Source organism: Cimex lectularius, unplaced genomic scaffold (assembly GCF_000648675.2).
Source record: "Cimex lectularius strain Harlan isolate CLEC.00 unplaced genomic scaffold, Clec_2.1 scaffold259, whole genome shotgun sequence".
NCBI lineage: Eukaryota > Metazoa > Arthropoda > Insecta > Hemiptera > Cimicidae > Cimex > Cimex lectularius.
Window position 1 is genome coordinate 60,760 of NW_019392874.1, and position 18,854 is coordinate 79,613.

The window sequence follows — 18,854 nt, forward strand, 5'->3', positions numbered from 1 at the left end:
CCGATGGGTCGGTCGTTAAGCCCTCCTACTTGACAGGAATTTTTTTACTTTATTTGCAATATAATCACCGACCATAATTTAGATGGTCTTCACCATTCCCCTATTGTTGACATAATCGCACCCGCCGTTGAGAGAAAGGAATGTCGCTCTGGGGGTCCTGCTCGATGTAGAACAAGCAAGCGACAGTTTCTTATTTTCAAGTCCTACCCGGCCGACAGGTACTTTAATATATAGGTCGTCCTGTTCTCATTTGTACAAGGCAGATACGGGCGTCTCTCCGGGTAGCGTACTCGGTCCGTCAATGTATTCAGTATACACTGCAGATATACCTTCCCATAACTAATTCCCGATATCATTATCTTACTATTGTATCATTTAACTATGCCCCTTCCAGACACACTAAATTTCTTAGTACAATGGTTCAAAAAATGGCGAATTAAACTCAACATCCAAAATCCTAAAACATAACTTAACCATTCGTTGCACTAATTAAGACCTACTCCAATCTGCTATAACCTCCCCGCCCTTCCAACCAACGTAAACGACTAGCGACGTACAGGAATTCCTTTACAGGACTGGAAAGGACTGACCCGTTCTGAGGTTACCGTTGAAACACCACTAAGGCCCCGTTGCAGCAGTCACGGTTCAAGCCGGGTTCACTGGAACGTCGTTCACAATTTGAACGAAGTTCAGAGAAGGGAGCGTTGCACCATGTGCAGGGGACCGCCGTTCAGCTGATCGCTGTTCAACCAGTCGTTGGTACAACTGATTATAGCCTTTTTGTACGGTTATAGCTATGCCTCGTAGTTTTTCATTGTTTATATTGTTTGCTGTACCGCTTACCCTAGTCTTTTTGTGTTGATTTCATTGTTTTTTTTACTGTTTTTTGGAAGAATTGGACAATAAAATAGAATGTCATAAGAAAGAAACCGAGTTAAAAATGAAGTGCATTTTGGAAGAACCCAATTTAAGGATGCTTCACTTAAAAATAGAGCATGAGACACGACTTCAAGTCCTTGAACAAGAAAAGGAAATTTTAAGATCAAAAAAGAAAACAGAATAAAAACAATTGTTGCATTTTTAAAATTTATTTTGTTTGATTAATGCATTATTTTAGTTTACATATCAGTTATATTTTATTAAAAGTAGTATTTCTTATGATTAGATTATTTTAATTTACATTACATTTTTATTATTTCCTTTACACTAAATTATTATTATATAATATTAATATATTATTTATTATCTTTTATTATATATTATCTTTTATTATATGTACATATATGTCAATATAAATATTTATATACATTTTTGTATTACTTCTTTACATAACTTCTATACGTTCGATGGTGTTTCTATAAGGTATCAAAATATTCGATAAATGGAATTCTTGCGTTCCCATCATATTCCACTTCTCCAATTTGATTGAACTGAAGGTTAATAATTTGTGTTTCCACTTAATCATTGATGAATGGAATCGGATCTTTGAAAATGCATGATATATTATGCAATACTGCAGTTGCTACCACAATTGGCTCAACCAAATTAAAGTTGCACCTCATTCCAATGGCAAGTATAGGAAAGCGACATTTCCAAACACCATACGATCTCTCGGCAACGTTTCTTGTCCTAATTAAGGTCTCATTGTAGAGTATTTCCCCTCTTTTGGTTGGGTGATTTAATTTTGTTAGCAAGTATTTTTTTAGAGGATACCCACTGTCACCAACCAAAACAAGATCTTTCATATCTCCATTTTCAAATTGTGTTTTTAAGACTGAATTTCTAAAAATGTGGGCATCGTGAGTGCTACCTGGTCACATGGCAACAATGTTTTCGAACTTCAGCTCTGCATCGCAAACTGTCTGTACATTCAATGAAAAGAATCCTTTCCTGTTGCGAAACAGCTCTGCTTGATTACCACCTACAAATTAAACAGAAAAACTAGAAATGGAAAAAAGATATTTGCAATTTATTTTATACCTGGAGATTGTAAACGAACATGAGTGCAATCAATAGCACCTATGCACTTTGGAAATTTGCTGATTTTGTACATTTCAGCACAGACAGCCATTCTTCCAGCTTCGTTTTTTGGGAAATGAATGAATTCTCGCCTCAATGATGCAAGAACTCGAGAAACTCTGCGCACCATTCTACATAGATTTATGCAACCCACTGAAATCACCACAAAATGTCAAAAACGATCCTGTTGCATAAAATCGAAGTGTAGTTAGTAACATCAGTTCGGGGGAGGTAGCCTGATTTCTGAAAACATTATCAATCAAGTAAAAAAAAAAAAAAAACATTGCTATTCAAAGCTAACTAATTAATATCACTTACCTGGTAGTACGATGAGTGATTGAATTTCTTATTTTCTCTAACACGAAGTTCACTGCATTCTTTGTCATTCTGAATCTATTGAAGAATTCATCGTTATCACATTCGTGAAAATGTTCCTGTCTGGTTCTAAAAACCCTTTCTTTGTTTATATGTAGAGCTAATAACTCAAGGAAATCTTCATCATCTGTTAATTCCTCTATAACTAGATAAAAATGCGTCCATTTCGATGTATCTCAATATACGGTTAAACAACGCGCAGGTTATATTATCAAATGAACGTTGTTCAGCTCTGAACCCTGTTTAACCCGAGCTCGACGACCGTTCAGAATTGATCGACGTTCATCACTTGATCTCGGATCAATAGAGATTGAAAAACGCCGATATTTGTGTTGAAGTCCGTTCAGTACTGAACCAAGGTTAAACGAAGTTGGTGCAACGGGCCCTAAACGACAGACCTCTCTCGACTGCATAGGAAGTATTCCGACTATTGTCGACTGACGGGGACCCGAAACCAGAACGATTCGTTCGAGTCTAGAGCCGAGTGTAGTACAGACTCTAATCTGTTGAAAGACGGATCGTCTGACAACAAGTCTTAAAACCAAGAGAGTCCAGAAACTAGAGATAAGGCAGAAAGAGGCTTCATAATGTGCAGACTAATGTCGTTGAAGGTCTTCTTGGGTGTATGCATATCGTGAATCTTACCAAGTTAGAAGCTCTTTTATTATTCTAACTAATGGTGCCAATGTATATAATAGAGAGAAATGTTATAATAAAAGAGTTTCGATTTTACAATGCGCATACGTTAATTATCCTCGTCGATTATGATATAGAAAGTCCGTACCGCTCACACTTTTTTTTTTCAGAATGAAGACTTGGATTGGATCTCACTACTCCTCCACTTATTACTCTCAACAAAAGCCATAGTTTCTAACCACTCTATTGCAACCCTCCGTACCTTTCCATAACACTTAGGAAGTTTTCATCTGTTTACTACCAATTTGTGGTAGAGCCCTTCGTAAACCATTTTGTAAGCAGGTACTACCCATTAGCGATTCTTATAATATAATTATAGGCAATCAAAATGGATTTAGACATCAACATTTTCAACACTATCATCTTGTTACGAACATCATCGCACTTCACCCTATGTTCGAAGAAGGGGTTTACTTCGATTGGGAAACAACGCTCCTTACAATTCAGTGAAATTTTGCCGGAATCACTTAACCTTCCTTAATTTCATCACTTAATTTAATAACTTAATTCTTAACATTCCTAGACAGAATGGGTTAAAGGAAATTAGAAAGGAAAATACGTGCACATAAACATAAAAAATATAAATTCACTAGTTTTCGTGGTCCGTTTGACCAATTAATATCTTTCAATTAATTAAGGTCTTTAGTTGAGATACAAAAGTCAGAGGTCACGGTAGCTCAAGTGGTAGAGCAGCGCGTATCTAGCCGAAGATCGTGGGTTCGAATCCCGCTCGTGACACTGACTTTTGTATCTCAACTAAAAACCTTAATTAATTGAAAAATAACCAATATATTACAAAAATAATACGACCTGGCCAGGGTCAAGGAAAATAATATATACACTTATTTCAATGTGTCAAACCGAACCAATAAAACCACTAAACATGCAAAATAATCAGTTAAAAGAAACAATATTTTGTATTACATTATTAACGTATTAACCTAAATTAAAATAATATTATATTAATTATTCAAAATAATCAACTAAAACGAAACGATATCTTCTTTAAATTATTAAAATGATCAAATAAATTAAAATAAATCGTAAGCCAAACGCTTCACGTTCAGTAAGAAGATGTGGCGGAAAGGCCTACGGCGATGTCATCGTTCGCTCGAGGAATCGTTAAAATAATGAAAAATTTTCCGCGTGCGTCTTCGAGTCGTGTTTCTTTAGCACTGCTACGCCCTCGCACCTTCCTCGTTGTCGGCCGGAGGGATTAGGCCGCGATAAGGATGTGTTGTCCGGCCTAATCAGTTCAAAGACGACGTATACACGGTCATTTCACATTTTAACTAAATTTTTACACCATTCCGTCTCGGAAAACAGTCAGCCTAACTAATAATACAAAATAATAAATTCCTTCAATCGTAAACACCTTAAGAAGAAGGAATTCTGATTGTAGGAGCCTCTAACCTCAACACACGCCTTCAACCGTAAGTCCGACCTGGCTAACAGGTACTTTAGAGTATGGGGCATATCCTTTCTATTTTTACGCTTGAGTTCTCTAGGTATCCCATCCTTGGTCCATTCGTGTACTAAGTATACGCTCGTTGTTGATACTCTACAACCTGGAATTTTGTAATATTAATCCCCACCATCAATTTGGATTACGGCATCACTATTCTACTGTTGAACATTCTCCTCGTGTTGTGGATATCTTTGAATCCTCCCTTGAGAAGAATAGGTATATCTCGATTTCGAACAAGCATTCCATCGAGCATTTCACCTGGGTTTACTTTAGTAAATCAACGATTCCTACCTTTTACATATTTTCTCTACTTGAAGTTCTGCCTGGCCGACATGTACTTTCGAGTAGCGCCTCATGGTAGCACCATCGGTCGTTTAGGGTGCTCAATGTATGCTACTTCCCGTCCCACCGAGATACAACAATCATACATTATGTTGAGGATAATTCCTTTGAAACTTATATTCCCTTGAAAAATCGTTCAAAAGACGGCGAATCAAACTCAACACCACAAAATCCCAATACATAACTTTCACAAAAAATATTCATATTCAATGCAATACCGAAACTAATAAGGTCATATAGTTTAGAAATGTGGGGTTCAACCAAGCCTTTCGTTCTCAGAATAATCAGATCCATTGCCAACTCCTCGTTTTATGTTTCCAATACCTTCCATCACGACATAAATGCCTCCTTTATAAAAAAAAATTGCAAGATCTAGCTTCAAAATATTCCAAAATTCCTCTTATGCCAATTCAATACTTACGTGCAACAACCTTCACGTCTAAAACGACAGTGGCTCCGTGAACAGAAAGTAAGGGAGATACGATTAATGAATTCTTTAATTTAGAAGGGCATAGCTTTTTCTAATCGATTAATGTCATGAACTTCACTTATGTTCATAAATATCTAAAAATATATAAAAATTTTTGATTTGTGAAGGTCATTACAACCAACATACAACAAGTAGTATTTTCTGATTTTGTTTGAGTTAAAATAGCACAATTTTTTTAATGCCTTTTTGTTCCATATTATTATCACGTGTATGATCATTATTTTTAGGGGGAGAGGGGCCGAAAATTCCTGGTGTGACAGTGGGAGTCGAACCCACGACCGAGAGTCTTCGGCTGCTCAATTTTCCCAAAGTACTTATTTTTTTATGAATTATGTATTCAATTTGTGTTGTGTTTTGTAAGTACGAACATTTTTTACCCGAATTATTACACATTACTATTCAATGGTGATTGAGACATAAACAACGAATGACCAACTATTGTACATACCTATGTTAAAATGTATACATAAATCATTTTAATTAACATTGAAGCATAAATATACATAGGAAGTGCCGGATTTTAATATCCGTGGGAGGATGAAAACGTGTGTAATTTGTTGTGAAAATCCTGACTGACTCTCAACTTTTGCGGGGAGGCGACGAAACGTGAATATCTTTTCTACGTCTCCACTCCAAACTTTCCTCTTCAATTGCCTGCCGTCTTCAACCAATCAAATTGAGAACAATGCACGTCAGGATTGATCCGGTTGAAGGAGCTCACAAGATCTCATGGAAAAACCACAAAACACAGGGGGGAGGGAATTTTCCGCGGTTGACGGCCGGCTTTTCCTCTAATCCGGTGTTGTCCCAGGCAACCAACGTATTTTTCCCGTCAAGCGTGGTCTCATACAATCCATTCTCAAGCACCTGTCCATTTCAAAAACCTATCCAAATGATCAAAGGTCCGGCTGAAGTGTTCTGGTTTGCTATCGGTGTAGGTGAAGCGCACGTACATCGTAACGACATGTTTTCAATTTCTTCCAGTTGTTATTGAAGTTATCCTCCAATCCAAGATTTGCGGTCGATCATCGGTAGAGATCCTATTTTCTCGTTAACAATGTGTAAAACCTGCCAGATAGAAAACCCGTGAAATCGGCTACCTTCAAGCAAGCCAACCGGTATAAATTCCAACATTTTCATGTCATTACTATTTTTTTAATTTTCTTAATAGGTCTTAAAAACTATAGACAATAAGCAAACATATGTCACATTTTAAGGGCAGTTAAGGTAAATTAATATGGTAAATTGATTGCAACCGTCAGTATCTTTCCCCAACACCCTGGAAACACATGAGAAGCTTTTTTAGAATAACTCTGCAGGAAACATTAGAAATGATTTTGAAATTACCTACACAAAACAAGTTTAATGATTACATAGAAAAAATAATTATTATTATTGATAAACACGTCATGTTTAACTAAGGCTTTGGCTAACTGAGATCCATAAATAACCAAAGTAGTTAGCGCTGGTGGGAAGCATTGTTTGGCGGAGTAAGATGAAAAAAATGTCTAGTATCCAAAATGTAACACCAATATTTCACTTCTGAGGCAGTTTTTATCAGTAAGCTTGGAGTACGAGTGCCGTTCATATTCCACTTGTCTGAAGGCATTTATCAAAAAGTCTTAAGCCCGCTTGGCTGCAAATCCCCAACATTTCAGCTTAGTTACATCGGATGACACAGCGGGAAGTGAATGTTATGGTTTAGAATGGAAAATCGTTTCAAAAACATGTTTTATTTATTATTAACTAGTTTTATAATCCGACGTTGAGGATCCTTGAAGGATAATAAAGAATGCTATTTAACACATCATTTTGAGTGTAAATATTACTATTGATAGATAGGAGCATAAACATAAATTAAACGAGCGCAATTGGGTATTTGATATCAATATTTTATTTAGTGACGGAGGGTGCATTGGATGAGCTGTGTCAGTCCCAGACGGTCAGTGAGAGTGTTCGGGTACAAGGTTATTAGATGTTTTAATAAGTTTTCTTTATTAACTGATGCCATGTTTTGAATAGAAGTGGTATTATTGTTTATCAACTTGATTTTTTCTTCTTTTTTAAAGTCGAAAAAAATTTGCGAATGACTAGGGTCTACTGTCATCCTTGAGAACCGAAGGAAATTAAAGCCTAAAATTACGTCGGTAGGGAGTTTGTCAATTATTATGAAATGAAAATACCAAGACAAGGAATTAATGCTAATTTTAAGCTTTACCTTTTCATCGCAGTTGAGGACGTTGGAATCTCCTACTACGACTGAGATGTCACACTTCTCTATATTTTTTATGTTAGAGGTTGAATCTTTAATTTTTTTATATGTGTCGCGGCTTATGCAACACACGGATGCACCAGTGTCGATTAGTGCGAAATATTCTAAATTCTGGAGGGAAATTTGTAAATAGTTGTTAATGGGTGATGTTGAAATTTGGATAATTTCCTCCTGTCTCTCCGACCTGCAGACCCGATCTATTCGTTTTTTGAGGGGCTTCCTTTTTTGGGTTTTGGGTGTGGGACGTCTGTCTTACTTGCTTTCTTTACCGTGTATACCCTTTCTTGTTTTATTCGCTGTTCGGATTGATTTTTAAATGGTTTGTTCCAGTAGTTTGACTTGCCGCTATATTCGGAATGCCTTTTGTCGTTCGAATTGGTTTCTCGGGTGGACTTTTCCCTTGATTTACCTCTTTGGGAGGATGTGCTTCGGTTTTGATGTTCATTTCGGTTTATATAATGGAAATTGTTTTGTCTACGGTTATCCCTATAATGTCCGTAGTGAAACCTATAGAATCGCTTTTGTGGTGACTCCTGCCATCCTGAACTAAAAAAGTTATTATCGGAAGCCATGGCCAGGATTTCTTGCTTTTCGACGTAAGTTACAAGGTCTTGTAACTCTTCTAAATTAGAAGGCCTAGTCGCGAACTGAAATCTGGATTTTGTCTTTAAATTGACATTATTTAAAATAGCTTCAAGTATTTCTTCGTCCGAGAATTCGGTAAGTAGACGTGCAAATCGACATACGTCCTCTGTATAGCTTCTGAACGACTCCCTATGACCTTGTGGGCGCGAAACCTTTCGAGAAATTAGGTGAGTCCTTATTAGGGGAGTGGTAAGTTCACGAACAATGCATGTGGAAATGGCTTCAAAAGATGGTATCCCTACGGCGAGCCTTCTTAAAAGAGGATTGTTTTGTGTTGCGGCTAGCCTTTTAAAAATTTCCGGAAAGTATTCGCTGTTAACTTCATTAATTTGAGAAAGTCTATCTAAAAAGGAAACGACCGACCAAGGTTTGTTGTTTCTTAGGAGAGGGATCTTTTCTACTTCTGCCTCAATGTACCGAGGTATGTTTTGGATAGGGTGCATTTGTGCGACTGGAGGAGGGATAATTTCGCTGGGGACTATGTTATCGTTATTTGTTGGGGTTTCAGTGTTTTTTTGTGTGCTAGTTGTCGTTATGAGGTTCTGTATAAGGGTCGTGATAGATGCGAGTTGCTCCCGAATTGAGCTGAACTCGGAACGGGTCGAGGATTGATTTTCATCGTTTTGTGCTTGGAGGGTTTGTACTTGTTTTTGAAGTACACCCATTTCCTGGCACGAGTCGCACAACCATAGGGGTCTACGGTCTGTAGATATTTTAGTCCAATTGGACCGGCTTTGGATTCGTGAACATTCGTAATGGAAATTTCGCCTACACTTTTTGCAAGTTGAGAATGTTTCCGCTCCGGCGTCTGTAAAACACGTTGCACATATATTTGTACATTTTCGTTCCATTACGGTGAAAGAAATCAGAAATAAATCAAAAGGTATGCAATGAATAAATGAATATAGATTAAAAGTATTGTTTCTATTATGTAAAAGAAAATATTTCTCGAAACTCGGCTACTTTGTTTTGAATCGGCGTATTACTGGCGATAAGGTGTAGAGCGATAACGGAAATTGTTCCGTTTCCTGAATTTCGCTCTTTTAAACGTTGAACAAAAAATCATACGCATGCATGCATTAAATAAACTTGAACCTCGGGATAAATTAACAATAGATAAAATTCGAAATAAAAGGATGGAACTGCCACTGAAAAAAGGAAAATTATTTACAATATATTTACACAAAAATTATTTACAAAATCAATTTAAAAAAATAGGATCCTTCACCATAAATAATTTAAACGCTCTGCTACCAGAATGTCACCTCTGAACTTGAGGTACATTTAATTACCCCTGAAATTAGTCAGAGTACGCAGTGGGTTACAAGGGAAATAAATAAACGCACCAATTGGAAACAAATTCTTTCACCTTTTATTCAAGAATTAAGTACACACATCGGTTAGTCCCTTCAAGTCAGTACCCAGGACAAATGTTATATCGGACTTACGGACGGGCTTGTCAAACGTTAGGGTCGCGGCAAGATCCAAGCGAGCACTCCTGCCTCAGCTTGTTCGTCACCCCCCTCCTCTCACTCTTATCTCCTATGTCCGGGCTGAGCCCGTGACAGATATTAGATATTAACATATGCAAAGTTATTTTTGCTTTAGATTACATTGTATCAAATTGTAATTACTCTTGTGTTTAACGTTAAATTCATTGCAATCCCCTTGGATATACAATGTATTTGTTGACTCCATCTGGTACAAGTACAAACAACCCCCCCCCATCAAGGAGCATGCAACGTATCCTCTTAATTCAATCCTCAAAATATTAATTAATGACCTTGTGATTTGTTTATCGTTACTGCAAAGCCAGTTTAATTGGAAATAGCAATCATTTGAATTGGAAAGACGGTTCTGTTGTTATCATTGGTAAATGTTGTTTAAGCACATCCTCTCTTTGAATTTTAGTAAGAATATTAATATTATTCTACGAACAAATGTAGTCGTTTTGGTTGCATTTTAAACAACAGCAAAATGGAATTCTACAGAAGAGTGTGAAAAAGTATGAATATAATATTAAACATTATTAGGTACATTTTCAAAACTTCACTTCATAATAGAGAAAAATCGTCTGTATCAATATTGAAAAGTAACAAACTACCAAAACATTTTAAAAAATGTCTGAAACTTCGCAATTTTTATTGGGATGTTTCATATAAAATGTCCGTTTCCAAGGTAAAGGTTTTTTAGTAAAATTACCATAAAAAAAGAATTTTATTCAACGTTTTTCTTTTATTTTCTACACATTTTTCCCCACACGTGACCAATTTTTTAGGCTGGAACTGAAGAATTCTGCGCTTTGAAATGAAACAAAACCTGAAAACTCTTTTTTGCCTTGAACATCATTTAAAAAAAATTCCTTTGTCGAAGTTGTTTAAATTCCTAAACAGGTGAAAAAAAAAAGCGTTGTCGCATACAATCCATTCTCAAGCACCTGCCCGTTTCAAACACCTTTCCAAATGGTCAAAGATCCGGCTGAAGTGTTCTGGTTTGCTATCGGTGTAGGTGAAGCGCACGTACATCGTAACGACATGTTTTCAATTTCTTCCAGGTGTTACTGACGTTATCCTCCAATCCAGCAGAAAATCTGTTGGAGACAAGTCTGGAGAAGAAGGTTAATGCAGAAGTATTTCGTAGCCAAGCTCTTTCAATTTGTTTACAGTATGTTCTGAAACATGAGGCCTGGCGTTGTCGTGGAGGAGTTAGGACCTTTCCGTTTTACCAATGCAGGTTGTTTTTTTGAGTAATTTTTTAAGCATTTCGTCAATTTCCTTGTAGTACGATGTATAGTTATTGGTCTCACCTCTAGGCAAAAAGGAGTAGTAAATAATTCCAGCCATGGACCACCATACGGTCACCATCAATTTTTTGGGTTGTAAATTTGGTTCTGGTATGTGTCCTAGTCTTTCGTCGATGTTAACCACTGCCCTGACCGACGATGATTGTCATACGCAATCCATTTTTCATCGCAAATGATTATTCTTTCAAGCAAAGGCTCGGTTTTTTTGCTTGGCGAGCAACGAAACGCATGTCTCAAGGCGCTTTAACTGCTGTTGCTCAGTCAGCTAATGAGGGGCCCATAGATGAAGCTTTTTGACTTTTTCTATGTTCCTTAATTGTCTTGACACGGTAGCTGCGATTCCATTTAGTTGTGTTGCGAGTCCTCTGACTGTTTGATACTGGTCACGGACATTCTTGTCAATTGAAGTAGGTTCCGCGATGCTCGTTTTCCAATTCGGTAGCACCAAACCTAGCACACCAACGGCGAAAGGTCCGTTCAAATTAACGGAGCGTACATACACTCCCTTCCCAAAACGCTTTCGTGATGTTTCCTGTAGCCTCAGCCGCCGAATGACCAAGTTTAAATTCGTAAAGGAATATTACACGAAAATCGTCTGTTTCTATGTTCATATCTGGAGGTATGCTAAAAAGTGTGTAATGGTTTGGGGAGCTCACTATTATAAACAAAAAAGGAGGATTAATAACTGTTTAATTATAATATGTAACAGTTGGAAGTAAACAACATCAAACCGGTATATCCTCTCGGAATTTCTGAAACTATAAAATTTAACATTTCATGTAAAACAAACCAATACTTATAGAAGTCAGAATGTGTAAAAATCTAATTGCCAAAACAACAGCAATATCGCATTTAATTTAAACTGAGAGTGAGTTATGTAAAACAATGTTTATTATTATATTCACTAATTTCGTGGTCCGCTTGACCAACTAAAAAATGGCAAAAGGAGGGAAAACTCATAAGGTGGGGTTGAGATGGGGAGTTGATGTCCGAGTGGATCGAGGTCACGATAGCTCAGGCGGTAGAGCAGCGGCGTATCAAGCCGAAGGTCGTGGGTTCGAATCCGTCTCGTGACACTGGCTTTTTTATCTCAACTAAAAACCTTAATTAATTGTAATATATTAATTGGTCAAGCGGACCACGAAAACTAGTGAATTTAATAAATAATAATAATAATAATAATAATAGTAAAAACTATGGAGGGAGAGATGTAAAAGAATGTCGTCGCTACAGATTAACGTGGTACTTCTACTGGCTTTTTTATCTCAACTAAAAACCTTAATTAATTGAATTATTATTTATGTTGTTTTATTGACGTCATCTGAAACGGGAACAAGTTTTTTTGTGATCTGGAAAAGATTTGACGCTGATGTTCTATACCCAGTGTCTATTCTGTAAATTGAGTTGAAAAACTTTTCCAAAATTTTATATGGTCCAATTTTGAGTTCATCTAATTTCTTTCTATTAAATTTCCTACTTTTAGTTAGCACTTCTGTTTTTGTGGACTCTTGCTTATTATAGTTCTGTGATCGTATGGGGTTTTCAAAGTCAAGTTTTCTACCTCGAAATAGGTATTTATGTGTTTTTTCCTGTTTCAATGCAACTGGCAAAGTAGCAATATTTTCCCTTCCAATAAATATGTTGGATAAAATCCTGTCACTGTATGCTCCGTTTCATTATATTTTCGGGTGCATTCATGGGCTTTGGTCGTCCAATCCAATTTTCCTTCCATTTCGTTTACCTTACATCTAATTTAATTACAGACGTCTAATATATTAAATTAAACAAAATTTCTACCGCTAAAAATAAAATATTTGTGAGATCGGACATAAGTTATGCCAGGTTTTGACATATAAAGTAATGAGTTTGCTTATCACTCCCTTTCAATAAGTAAATAATAAAACTATCCGTTCTGTCATAATTTGTCATAATTGGGGTGGACATTTTACCTCCTTGGAAAAATCGAAACAATAAAATTAGAGCGCAAAACGTTGAAATATCCTATCATGAATAATGGATAATTAATTACTTGTACAACATAAACGCATACAACACTGAAACTAAAATGTCTTTTCATATTTATACAAATAAAAGCATGAGTTCATTTTACAATTGTACTTAATAATAATATAAGACAGGGATAAACAAAAACCAAATCGCCTTTGGGCATGACTTTCTAACTGTAGAAAAGCTTTCTCCGTTTGATATTGTGGCACAAAGTTCTCTTTGCTTACATATTTGCAAATGTTTTTCTGGGTAGGAACAAAAAATGTCGAGTTGTATAAACTGTAAATTTTCCCCTCCCGTTCTCAACCTTTCCCTAACACTTTCTTTATCTCCCCTCTCGGTACGACAGTTGAGAAATCGACGTGGGGGATATTTCTTGTTGATAAATTTTTGATGCAATAGAGACCTTCCAAAACTGACCCTACACCATTCTTACCTATCCATCTGGTTAAATAAGGAATTATGTCTCTACCTTACGGAGAAACGCAAACTCCGATATGCACTCAAAAGACAAAAACCAGACACTTGTATTTATTTGTGACTTCAGTTGAATTAAAAAGTACACATAACATTAATAACTTGTTTTTATCTTTACAAGGTGTTACTAATCGTTTTACACTCTTTAGATTGAAAATAATTCCTTAAATTCACTAATTTCGTGGTCCGTTTGACCAATTAATATATTAAAATTAAGGTTTTTAGTTGAGATAAAAAGTCAATGGCACGAGCGGGATTCGAACCCACGATCTTCGGCTAGATACGCCGCTTCTCTACCACTTGAGCTATCGTGACGTCGATCCACTCGGACATCAACTTCCCATTTCAACCGCACCTTTTGAATTTTCCCTCCTTTTTGTTAAGTTAGTGTCCGAATGGATCGAGATCATGATAGCTCAAGTGGTAGAGCAGCGGCGTATCTAGCCGAAGATCGTGGGTTCGAATCCCGCTCGTGCCATTTACTTTTTTATCTCAACTAAAAACCTTAATTAATTGTAATATATTAATTGGTCATGCGGACCACGAAATTAGTGAATGAAATGTTTAATGTTCACCTAAATTTCAGTAACGTTAATTTAGTAAAACGTGTGGTGTTTAGTGGCTGTTAGCCAATGAGATCGTGAGGTGCGGTCTGGTGTGACGTAGGTTTTAAAAAAACGTTTTCTTTATCATGCCAACGTTTCGAGTCTCTCAACACGACACACAAGAATGACAGATCTACACGAAAAACAAACACTTTGAGCCCTGAAGATGATCTCAATAAAGATCGAAAGTTTGGAATGATAAAGAAAATGTTTGCCTGCACCCACCTCACGATCTACAAAAAATCATTCAGTAAAACATTTGTGTATGTAAACAAATCCTAATCTTGTTTTCTTATCGATTTATTTTCATATCATTTATTACTATTAAATGTCGTATAAATTCAAGTTTTTTGAATGTTTAAACTTTCATCTTGCGAAAAAAATTGCATGAAGATAGTCAAATAGTCCAGAAACGATTATTGGGCCTGGAGACAGATTGGAAATGGTCTTGAATTATGATCATAATATTGATTACACGACATTTGAAAAATGGCAAGAAGGAGGGAAAATTCAAAAGGTGTGGTTGGGATGGGAAGTTAGTGTCCCAGTGGATCGAGGTCACGATAGGTCAAGTGGTAGAGTTCAAATGTCGTGTAATCGGATTGGATTCTCGGCGACAAATGACTCCACGACATTTGAAAAATGGCAAAAAGGAGGGAAAACTCAAAAGGCGGTTGAGATGGGAAGTTGGTGTCCGAGTGGATCGAGGTCACGATAGCTCAAGTGGTAGAGCAGCGGCGTATCTAGCCGAAGATCGTAGGTTCGAATCCCTCTCGTGCCATTGACTTTTTTATCTCAACTAAAAACCTTAATTAATTGTAATTGAAAATAATGTCCAATTCAATTCATCTAGTCCATAGGCAGCTTATCGAGTGAATTAATCGTTTTTTTTTCTTAAATGAAGCGATAAACTTTAGTAAAAAGTTAATTTGTTTTCTTAAAAGAATCGTTTTACGTCAAGAAGATCTTGCCTGGGCAGATGCTTTGGCCAATGATGGTCGTAGCCCTCGATACATAGCCCAAGTGCATTTTTTTTGGAGGGGTGGGGTCATTCACGATGGTCTACAGTGGTTTAGGAACACCAGAAGTCTCGATCAAAAAGATGGTAGTGGTCGACGGCAATGGACGGCGTAATCGTTTTATTGCTCTTACCGCGCTACGGACCGGCATTTAACGGCTTCCTTTATAGGTAGTCACTCCAAACTGTCTGTAACTGTAGGGGAGCTCTTAAACAGTCACCATAAGGTTTTATGAGAATGGCCTAGTCTCTAGACGTCCAAATCAGGATCTCGCTCGGAACTTGAACAAAGGGGACTGTTCGCTTCACAGATGAATAGCGGTTTGGTTTCTGGCAATCCTGACCGGTAACGTGTGTGGAAAATGCTTTACTTCATGGGCACTTCGTGAGTCACAGCCATTTCAAAGACAGTTAATGTATGGGGTGGTAACAACGTCATGCCCGTACCGAACTGATTATCTTACAGAATGAATTTTTGACTAACGTATTGAGGTTGTGGTCCCATTCGCACCATATATTGCGGACAATTTAGGTTAACGCATGATAATGCTAGACCGTATGTAGCTCGAATTGTCACTTATTAGTTTGAAGATGTAGGGATTACAAATTGAATTGGCCGGCACGATCTCCTGACGTAAATTCTGTACAACACTTAAGGGACATGATAAAGAGACGGGTCAGAACTCGCCAGCTCCAATAAACGTTGATCAGCTTCAAACCGCTCTTGTTGAAGAATGGGATTCTGTTTCACAAGACGAAATCTGGTCACTTATTTACGCGATGCGTAGGAGACTTAAGCAGGGAACACACTTACCAGATGCAACGCTATGCGATGCTACCCGACGCAAATCCAAAGTCCATTTTTCCATAAGATTGTATTATCCCCGTGCACATCTGCCCGATGCTTTGCAAAGCTACCCTACTCTACGCTCTGCGATCCCCACTGTCCAAATTTTCGTCGGGTAGCATCGAGTACAGTCGAAGAAAAAAGAACCGGACACTCATATTTTTATTCAAACGATATGTATTATTGTCGTTATATTAATTACAACATACTTATTTTAATATAAACCAAATTAACCGAGATCAAAAATTCATGAGTTATTAAAAAAAATGAATTTTAATGGTTTGGTAGAAAATTTATCAAAACGTCGTAATACAATGTTTTGATATAATTAATTTTTTTCTTTTTTATTGGCCTTATGATCTTGCATATTAGCCATAGTACGAATTCTTGTGTGTTCAAATTGGGGGTTATCGGGAAAAAAGGGCCAGAGGCGACGGTGGGAATCGAACCCACGACCGCGGCGTGAGAGTCTCTCATGCTAACCACTCGGCTACCGCGGTCCCCCAACTAACAATTTATTATACGGTTTTACTCATAAAATTTAACTAACAATTTATTTCATGGTTTGCTCAAAATAATGCATTAAGAACAAAGGAGGCGTTGCGATTGTGATACATGCTGTGTGACTACGAGGCGTGCGCTTGACGTCGCATAGATGTGCACACCCTACCAAAACGAGACAAGGCGTTTGGTAGCATCGGGCATCGTCGCATAGCGTTGCATCGGGTAAGTATGTTCCTCGTTTTAAGGCCCTCCTTAAGGCCTTAGGATTCTAGAGGCCATAGGAAGTATATAAAGTGGAAGGTTTATGGGCCGACAAACAGCTAAGGTCATCGCCGGCCCTCCGCATGTATTCCTTCTCTTTCCTGTCTTTCTCGCGTATTTTGTATTGAACTGCAGTCATTTGAGCATCTCGATCTGGTTACTGACTCTCTGCTTTTACTTGTATATTACGTCGTTATTTTAAAAAGCTAGCCTCTTGTTAGTACCTCAGGTTGTCAATTTAAGAATAGATACACAACATACANATATGAATTGTCACGTGGCTAAAAAAAAAAAAAAAAAAATTTGAACACACATATATGAATTGTCACGTGGCTAATATGCATAGTTCATAACGCCAAAAAAAAAAAATAATGTAATTATTATAACAACAAAAATTACATATCAAATTAAATAAACAACTAAATAACAGTTTTTTTTTTATTAGAGTCTATATTTGGTTCTATGTATTAATTTATCTTAAACTTTCATTGAACGAATTTTATATTTAATAATTGAAAATACAAAAAATAAAAAAACTTGAAAAAAAAAACTGCAGGAATACAATTATCCTTGTGTACAGCCAATATACCACAAAATTAAAACTAGCCTGCATTAATTTAAAAAAAAATTGTTGTTGGTATTAAACATTTTAAGAAAACAAAACTTTTATTTCATACAAACGCTGAAATATGTGCGGATCCGGCGACAAATTCTTATTCCGAGGGAATACGAAATCAGTTGAATTGAAAGTCAGCCCCAGCCCAGGAAGATCACGATGATCTATCCAATTTAACTTTCAATGTCCACAAATTACATCGCTTCTTCGGGTCGTCATATTCTTATGTCCGCGTACCATTCAAGAATATATCATCGCCTGTTGTCCGCCCCTATTGAATACATTTTATAAACAATGCTGTACAAGAAGAAAAAAAATGTCACCGAATTCAAAATATTTGATTACTGTAAACACTATCTTTTTGAATATTTTATTTGGTTTCATATTTTTTTGTAAGAGATATTAGTTTACATTAACTAGCATCAAGGTCGAAAATATGTTTTTTATTTATTCATTTGTATAGTTTAAACAGGGAAGCAGCCAGAAAATAGAACAGTCAAAATGTAATAAATAGTAACAATAATACATTAGGTAAAACTGTGTATAAAAGTATACAAACATGACAACAGTCGAAAATATATATGTAAATAAAAATAAGAAAAATTAAAAATCAGTGCAGTTCAAGAGCAACATCCATACTATTACTTAAAAACTCGTTACTGTCAACAAATGGATCAATGCAAAGGTCTCAAAGGTACACTTCTTATTAAAGACCACTCCCAAATCAGTAACCGCGGAGACCTCCCCAAGAGGGACACCACCTCAGGAATATGATACGGAATACTGTTTCGAGAAAAGAACGTTTTTGATGAAAAAGAAATGTATTGACAATTACGTAGATTAATCAAATGTCTGAATGAATGAATGAATGAATAAACATTTATTAAAAAATATACTTATACATTATGTTACATACATTCATTAAGCAGGGGAAGTGGCGGGGCACTTTTACTTCCTATTTCAAAAATTTCCCTATCAACGCACCTAGTCCTAGTTTGTTGTTATTTTTAATTAATCAAACTAGAAAAATAGTGGGAAAAATTTTCGTAAAAAACCCACTAGGTATCAAATAGGATAACAATTAGGAAATGAATTAACAAAAATGTGTTAACAAGATTATAAATATAAAAGTTTTGTTTTCTTAAAATGTTTAATTAAGAATAACAAGAACAATGCAGTACGGGTAATTGAATTATCACAAATTGTCTTATAGTATGACAGCTCTAGAGGAAACAACAACAACAAATAAATATATCACAGATCCTAAATTTATGTATTGTGCCTGATCCTTCTATGTTTCCATGGAAAGTTTACATCATACACTCCTATATCCCTACAAGTAGTGTTCTTGCTGGAAGAGAGACCCATAAAAAAATTCCTGGACAGACGCTTTAATTCAGAATTAATAT

The 18,854-nt window shown here is 36.5% G+C and overlaps 1 long non-coding RNA gene across 1 annotated transcript; it reads right to left on the reverse strand.

The window, feature by feature from the left end:
- Positions 1–1,308: 1,308 nt before the first annotated feature.
- LOC106669968 lies at positions 1,309–3,046 on the reverse strand. The gene is made up of 3 exons (XR_002910663.1): positions 2,338–3,046; positions 1,981–2,262; positions 1,309–1,921 (listed from the first exon to the last, which is right to left on the reverse strand). It is a non-coding gene; the product is annotated as an uncharacterized LOC106669968 (long non-coding RNA).
- Between the last annotated feature and the right edge of the window lie 15,808 nt (positions 3,047–18,854).